The following is an 8,713-nucleotide window of genomic DNA, read 5'->3' on the forward strand; positions in this document are numbered from 1 at the left end:
GTACCCCTCCCTTCCCCAGTTCCTTCCTCCCTCAATATAATATTTGGAAGAAAAAAAATGATTAAAGACTAAAGATTAAAGATTAAAGTACTGCAGCTGGAAACAGTCTGGCTCTAAGAAAACAGTCTGGGGATCCATCTAATCCAAGACCCAGTCTGACCATAAGGGCCATCGCCGCAGCGCCCATCCAGCCCACTCTACAGAGTAGGGCCTCAGCCGGCCCAATTATACAGACATATATATATATATATATATATATAGTTCTGCCAAGCATAGTGAATGGGGATTTCTCTCGGTTGCAACATCTAGAAGTTTCACTGCAACAGTAGAGTTTTGTTTTTCCTCTGGTGTTATTTTAAGAAAAGAGTTGGGCCGGTCTTTAGACATGCACTCCGATGAAAGATGGGGTTTCGTTGTTTTCAACATGTCCCCGTGGGATTTTTCTCATGATGAAAGACGTGTTAAGAAAATAAAGCTTAAATTGCATTTCTGAGAATTTCTCCAATCAAATTGTTGTAGATCAGTTGAAGATGAAAAAATGCTGTAGGAAAAAGCTTAAACTACAATTAGCAAACATCAAACTCTGCTCCAATCTGATCCGTCCACGTGTAAATAAATCCAGGTACCACATTATTTTCTTTGTCTGAGGTGGTGTTTGGCTTAAACAAGCAGCATCTAAAGTATGAACAAATAAAAAAAACACCTGTTCTCATCTCCAGTATTATTTATATTCTCCAATCATCTGTCCACTCACTGCACTGATTCCATCACCTAGTTTAAAAAATTAAAATACATTTAGAAAAAGCAGCATTTTGATCTATTCAGTGTGTCGGGGAGGGTTTAGGCTTTTAGGTGACTGGTGACTGACATCACTATCAACCAGGGAGTGCCACATAGTTTTGTAACACTCGTATTTTTTCCCCAAAAAACGTAGAAAGATGGTGGATGATCATGACAGACTTTATTTCTGGGGCTTTTGTGAGTTTACTGTTGTGTTTGATTTTTTTTTAACCACATGTTCTACATAAAACAAGAGGAGACACAGATTCTGAAGCCGCTGTTGATTCAGCAAGAATCTGTGCCTCCAAAGAATTTGCAGAAGAAAGAGCAAATATTTAATAATTGTGCATTGTTAAATGTTTCCATAATTAAGTCACTTTCATAAATCAAGTTTTTATCCTAAATAGGTCAAACAAAGATAGTTTTTTTTTCTTGTTTAACACAAAAAACTTTTGTTTTACATAGAATATGTAGGGAAAAATGCAAATATGACAATAAAATTCTAAAAGCCCCAGAATAAAGTCTGTTGTGATTATCCATCTTCCTTTTACCTTTTTGGGACAAAATATTAGTAATAAAAAAACAAATAAAGGAGGGTGGGGATACACATTCTGGCAGGGGAACCTACCTAGGCACCACACTTGTTAATAAATAAAAATACAAACTAAATTGTTAAGTTAAATTACATAAAAAGATGCAGAACTCGTATGTGCCCTCATGCACGCCCACGGGCGCTCCATTTAGCCACGCATTACTAACCAAACAGAACAAAACAGCTCAAAGAAAAACATAAAGAAACAGAAACTTACTTGGTTCATCAACGTGCACTAAACATCCAAGGGAAAACTCTCTCTTTCATTTTCTTTGTAGCCTGCAGTCGACAAACCCAAATCATTAAATATCTTTAAAAATATTCAGCATAAGTACTCTAGTGCTTTAGGGTAGTGAGACAAGTATTCATGAAGTAAATACGAACTTTATCTTTGCAAAACTTACCTTAGATTGGAACATTTTAAAAGAGTGTCAGCCAAGAGGCACCCTTGTTGTTTCATTGATTTTCTAATTATTGTGACACAAAATTTGTTTGGTAAACTCATTGACCCTTGACCTACAAACAAGTGAAGCCGATCATAAGAAATGGTATTTAAGGGGGTCAGTTATAGGTTGTTCTCCTAACTACATCTTCTCTGAAGAGTCACAACATGGGAACCTTAAAACAATCATTAAATGACCTGTAAACAAAGATTGTTCAACATCACGGTTAAAGTTGAATGGATTCCAGTCAGTATCAGCAGATTCTTGCAAACAATGTCACAGAATCAGTGACGAAGCTGAAGTTGTGGTGGGGATGGATACTTTAACAAGAAAGCAATCCTGAAAACTGCTCAAAGTTTACTAAAGTATTCATGCAGAGGAACAACAACACCGTTCTGGAATGTCTAGAACGTCCCCAGACCACGATCTTTCTATCCTCGGGCACCATCAAACTTGACTGAACTGGAGATGTTTTGTAAAGAAGAATAGTCAAAAATACCTTTACCTACGTTTAAAGGCTGCAAATGAAGGATCTACAAAATGTTTCTATTGTCTTTCATCATGAGAGAAATGATACAATGTTAAGAATCTTTACACTACAGCCACTGAGTAGAATCTGTGACTCCACTGTATTTCACTTTACATGTATTTATCTCAGCATTAGGGACATGAAATTATGTTTGTAACTATCAAACAAAAATGTGACTGTCACTGCGACTTTGTTTTAAAGTCTTCCATGTTTGTGACCTTAACATGACATTTTCTCAGAGAATCACACATCACGTACCTCCACTGAAGTTAAGAAAACTTTTTTTTGTTGACTTTTTCTAACACGTCCAGCAGACCTACAATGTTTTGTTTCCTTGGCTGGTTCACACTAAAAGGTAAAGTACGTAGATTTACTATAAATCCTGCCAAACCACTTCACTTTATTGTTGCATATGACAAACGTTAAGTCAAGATCAGATAACGTGTTTGCACTGGAGTTTGTGCATTAACTCACACCCGTACAAGAACAATACTTTGATAACATTTCCTACAGTTTTGTGTTGTTACAGAGGGATGCAGTTAAATTGTCCCTGTCTTGGTTTCTTTTCTGTCACAGATCTTGAAGGAAACAAAGAAGTTCTTGTTTTTATGCAAACTGTCAGAGTTTGCTTTAGTAACTGGAAAATTGCAGCACTTCCTTGATCGGAAAAATTCTTAACTTCATGGGAAGTTTGTGTCCAGGTGTAGAAGTTTACGTTTCTAATTCTCTAATATAAAACTAGCCTCTACTAATTATTTTTAGTTAGTCAAATGTTATCTTGAGTTGTGGCCTGTAGCTCCTGGTTCCTTTTTCTGTGTTGAGTTTGCATGTTCTCCTCATGCATGTGGGTTTTCCCCAGGTATTCCAGCTTCCTTTCACAGTTTAAACAGATGCTTCAAAGGTTGATTAGTCACTGGATTCTCCCTTAGGTGTGAATATAAGTGTGGGGCTCCAATTAACTGGTGAACAGTCCAGGATGCAGTACGCCTTTGCCCAACAGTGTTTGGGACAGGCTCTAGATCAAAGACCCTTCATGTGCAATGAAATTCAATTCAAATTCAAATAACTTTATTTATTCATCAGGAACTTAATTTGCAGACGAGTTGGGAGGAGAACGAGGTGGAGGAAGGCCGGTGGAACACCTGGACCAGGTGAAGAGACGCAGAGCCCAGACGCTGATGGTGGTCAGGCAGGACAGCGCCAATCGAAGAGCCAGAATGGGGTTGTGAGGGATCGAGCGGCCAATGAGGACAACAGAAGATTCATCCAAAAATGAAAAGTTTAATTTTCTCAAAAAAAGTAGTTAATTTACAAACTGGGCCCTTAAAAGAGATCAACAAAACAGAATTAACTCAGGCAATAAACTTGAACTTAACTTTAACCAACTGAACAGACCAAGTAACAGAAATGAACTGACCTACCCTAAAACACAACAGGGGAACATATATAGTGGGCGATCAAACCACTTGACAAACACGGGGGAACTAAACATTTAACAAAGACAACACAAAATACTAAACACAAAAATACTGGTCTTTCAGAAGAAAAAGCAAGCAAAAGAAAAGTACACAAAAAGGATAAACAAATTAACAGCAACTCTTTACAGAATCAAAGTAAATAAACTTTAAATGAGTCCATGTTTCCCCCCTGGAGACTTCTGGAGGTGGCGCCTGCCAATTGCCCTGCTGCAGCATTTAAAGGCTGTGATGGCGGCATTTCCTCCTTTGGCCCAACAGCACAGCTCCAGGAGCAGAACCCCAGCCACACCCGCAGCAACCAGCATACACGGCACTGGTAACTCAAAACAGGTGAAATTAATCAAAGAACCCAAGATGATGAAATCAAAATATCTGTTTCTACAAATAAACATGAAATAAATATATATTTTAATTCAAAGAAATGTTTGTGTTGATTTACAAATGAATTTTAAATGTATCAAATATGTGAAATGAAATGAAGTGTGAAGTGTATTGAGGTTACCACCATTTTGTTGTGGGTGTGGCAGAGTATGCTGCCATCACAGGGGTGAAGGTGGGCAATGTCTAGACTGCAGAAGAAACAAACTTTACTGAATTTAAAGGCAGAAGTTTGATTGTGATTTGCTGTGAAGACAGTGAGAACTTCAGCTGCTGGCTCCCAGCATACTAATTGATGACGCGAAGAGTGACTATGAACACCCTGCATGGCTGAGAGGAAGTAAACCTTCAAATTGAAATCACGCCAAAGCTTCACAAAATAGAAATAAGATCAATAAAATCTATAATAGACCACCAGTCAATTTTATTAGCTGTTTCTAAGGCGAATTGAAGTGGGAATGAAATGGGTTGTGGCTCTCTTAGTTTCGAATGAGAGGAACCAAAACCTTCAACATGATAGTAAGAGATGTGTCTGAAGAGTGTGTGAGCCACCTGTGGATATCTGTGCTCCTTTCCCAAAGACTGTTATCGAACATGGAGGAGAGTGACTCCAATAAGATTACTGATTTGCAAAGTTCACGGAGAAAAAGAGGAGAATATGTTTTCAGTAATGAGTTGAGTTATTTGTATGAGTGAACCTTCTCTATTGCCTCTTCATTAATGATTGTAGAATCACCTCCATGTCACCAGAGTGTGGGAGAGGTGGAAGAACCGTGGTCATAAAGAAGGACCATTTATTTGGTTTTTGTTATATTCAAGTCCAAGCAGTTGTTCCTGCACCAAAGTGAGAAAGTGTCCAGTTCGCTCTGCAACAGTCCAATAGTACTTGTGGTGTCCACGATCACTATATCATCAGAGTACTTATGTTATACCGGGAGTAAGGCTTCTGTACCACAAGCAAAGGAGGATAGAGGAGGATTTTCCATCTCACTTTTCCTGTCATCAAATTTCCATATCTGTCGGTGATCTGCTGCATGTTCTGCTGTCTGTTTCTCTGTCTGAGGGCATATGTAGTCTATAGACCTGCCTCTCCCTCTCTTATGTCAAACCAGTCATTCAAATCCTTCATCTTTGTTTGGTCTTTTTTTGTTCTTTTCTGTTTTCTCACCTTTTCTTGGCTGACCTTTTACTCTTAACACTCTGGAATGTTTCTAATCCACCACCAATTCTACTCATCTTCTTTTGTCCTTCCAGAGGAAACATCAAGGTTTCCTCCCAGTCTCCCCAATGTCTTTAGTTAGGATTACTATTAAATGCATGAACAGGTCAAAATGCAGCTTTGGGGTTATTTATAGTGAGGAATAAACAGTAAAATGCATTTAGTTGTAGGGCCCCTTTAAAGCTACACCGCACTCTTCCTATATCAACTTCCACAACTTGGTCCTCTGCTCCATCATGGTCTTCATCTTCCTTATCATTAGTCATCCTCACACCAGCTAAACTTTACAGTTGCTGTTCTCTTTCGGATTACTTTTACACAACATACCGTCGTATCTATTTCTAATATTGTTTCTGAACACACATCTCATTAAAATAAAACAGATTTTTTGTGATTTGACTTCCTGCCAGAATTGACATGGATTGCCTGATAGCAAAATAGACCAGATGCCAAAATGATCCACTGCATTTGTGGAGTATGAGCATGAGAACATAGGAGTTTGAAATGAAATGTAATCATGCATGAACAAATGTGGCTACACTACAACCTATACACATAAAGATTTTATTAAACTGTGTAATACATCATAGGAATTTATTAGTTTGACTTTTTTTGTTTTTTATTTTTTTGTAAATTATAATGGGAAAATGGGCAAAACCAAAACATCCAACTTTGAAATGTAACAATAACATTGAATATTTTAGATTCTCAAAATGTGACAGAAAAAATGTATCTAAAAATCTTGCGGAGCATTTGATAAATTAAAGTTATAAAATACTTGGCGGGATGCCTCAAAATGTTTACGCATGAACAAAAAGAAGAAAAAAAGAACTATGCCAAGCCTAAAGCAATGCCTTTTCAGAGGAACTAGACATTTCAGGTTTTTCCTGTTCATAATACCCTCAAGGCCGCAGAAGATGGCCGCCGTAGCTCCTCTCTAAACATAGGCTAATATCACAATCCAACAAAAATCTCCATAATGTGGTACTAAGATTGACCTCTTGTGTCCTGTGTAGTACAGATCTAGTATTTTTCATTAGAAAATTTTAAGAGAATTGGTTTGAGAAGAATAATAGTAATTCATATTTTATTCTTAAAATCATACAAATTTAACTATTTGGAGTCTAGACTCTTTATTTAATTTGCTAAAAATTGTTTCCCAGTTGATTTAATTTCTATTTTTTTTAAGTTTCTTCTGTTGATAGAAAAAAAGTTGTTAAATTTTTCAAAGAAAACACAAAAAAAGCCATGGTTTTATATAAATGAATGTTATTCCTGCAGCCTTTTAAAATCTCGAATTTCATCTGTAAAGAACCCTGAAAAAAATCATTGCAAACAATATTTCTTATCATCTTTAAACTTTGTGGACTTGTGAACTTTAAGCAGCTAGACTTTTCTTTAACTTCTATATTTTAAATGAATCGTAAATTAATGTCAGGTAATTTTTAACTTTATCCTCATGCTGTTGGACAGTCGTGCAATACATTTTATCACATATTATACTATGTATGTATATATGTGTGAAAAATAACATTTGAATTTGAATATACAGGAAATTTAGTCCTGGTTTGACTGGTCTCTGTCGCCCTCTTCTGGTCATTTCTGTCCCTGCTGTGCTCTGGCCTCTACCTGCTTACAAACCGGTGGGTTACCACATGAAGAAATAGAACCACAATTGTCAAAGAAACGCCCTTTCTCTTGTAGTTTCCTTATACCCTCATCCCCAATTAAATTGTGTGTATATATATATATATATATATATATATATATATATATATATATATATATATATATATATATATATATATATATATATATAGCAGTTTTCGCACATAAACATAAATTTAGCCTACTATGGACGAACGATGCGATGATTAGCCACTTTTTTATTCTATTTTTATTATTATAAGCAATACGCTTGAATAAATACTCTCCCATAGATATCGAATCAAACCAAGTTCTTGTGTCTTTCTTTCAAGTTATCAGTGTTAAGAAATCGTTTAGTTTCATATTGGTTGCGTCTTTGATTGTGACGTCATCACGCCCTCCTTCTAATTTTTTTCCCTGCGTGACCGACTTGGAGGGAAGTCAACGTCGTTAAGAAGAAGACAAAAAAAGGAGGCGAGGAGACAAAACAAAACAAAAAAAAAAGCACAAAAAGCTGGTAAGATTATATTTTAGTAAGCGTTTCACAAAGTACCGTAACGGCATGGAGTAAAGTATAAATGAGTGAAAATGCTAACTAGCGCAAAGCCGCTCTTGTGGCCTGTGAAGCATTAATGTAGCCGCGGCTAATGTTAGCCTGCGCGGCCTGCTAGCAGGGCGCTTGGGTTTAGATGTTGGGCTGGAATCGCATCAACAGGACGCTCGCAAAAATAGGCACGCGGTGCTTTGCACGTGCTAGCTGCCAAGTTACACTTATACAACTTATTTTAACATAAAATACATAGTTTATGTTGTCGTTCAGTTACAAAGGCCCTCGTGACGTTGCTCTCTTTTACCAGATTTTGGTCAAATGTGTATTTTCCCTTTAAAACGTAATTTTAAGTGGCGCTTGTTAGCATGCTAGCAATTTGGGCCTTCGCACGTTTCCGAGAGGGTGTGAACCTCACACAAAACAACGGGTCGTACTACACTACAACGCAGTGATACAAAATAAATACGGTCTACTTTACATTTACAATGTAAAGTCGTACTTTGGTCGTGCATTTTAATGTTACCCGTTTAAATATAGCACGCTTGTAAACATAGTCGCTGCACCCGCCTCAGCAGACAATTCAAACGGCATTGACGATTTTGAATTAAATGTAATGTAAAAAACAAGTAAAGATATTTGGGAGTTATGCATATTTGCAATTTTATTTCAAGAAATGTGGTTTGATTTCTGGTTTTAAGAATTTGCAAGATATATGCTACTTGCTATGTCCAGATACCTACGGGCATGCTAATTGCTTTAAGCTATTTAAATGCCTTTTAAAATTGTGCTTGTCACAACCAAAAGTAAAGATAGGAAAAAATATCCAAGTAATATATTGAATCTAATTGTTCTGCAAAATTAGAGTTTTCTTGTAGCCTGAGTTAGTTTTAATAAATGTGAGTTTAATTTTTGCTTTTGCGAGTTTGATACTTTTTTGGGTTGTTGGGGGCTTCAAGCTGGTGAGAGGGCGTGTCATCCATCTGTTTACATGCTTACTCTGCACTAACAGTTCCACTCACAACTCAGAGGCAAATTTCTGATAAACTCCTGCAGAAACTATACCCCAGAAAACTACAGTTTTTTTTTTTTTTTTTTTT

This window comes from Oryzias melastigma, linkage group LG22 (genome assembly GCF_002922805.2).
Source record: "Oryzias melastigma strain HK-1 linkage group LG22, ASM292280v2, whole genome shotgun sequence".
NCBI lineage: Eukaryota > Metazoa > Chordata > Actinopteri > Beloniformes > Adrianichthyidae > Oryzias > Oryzias melastigma.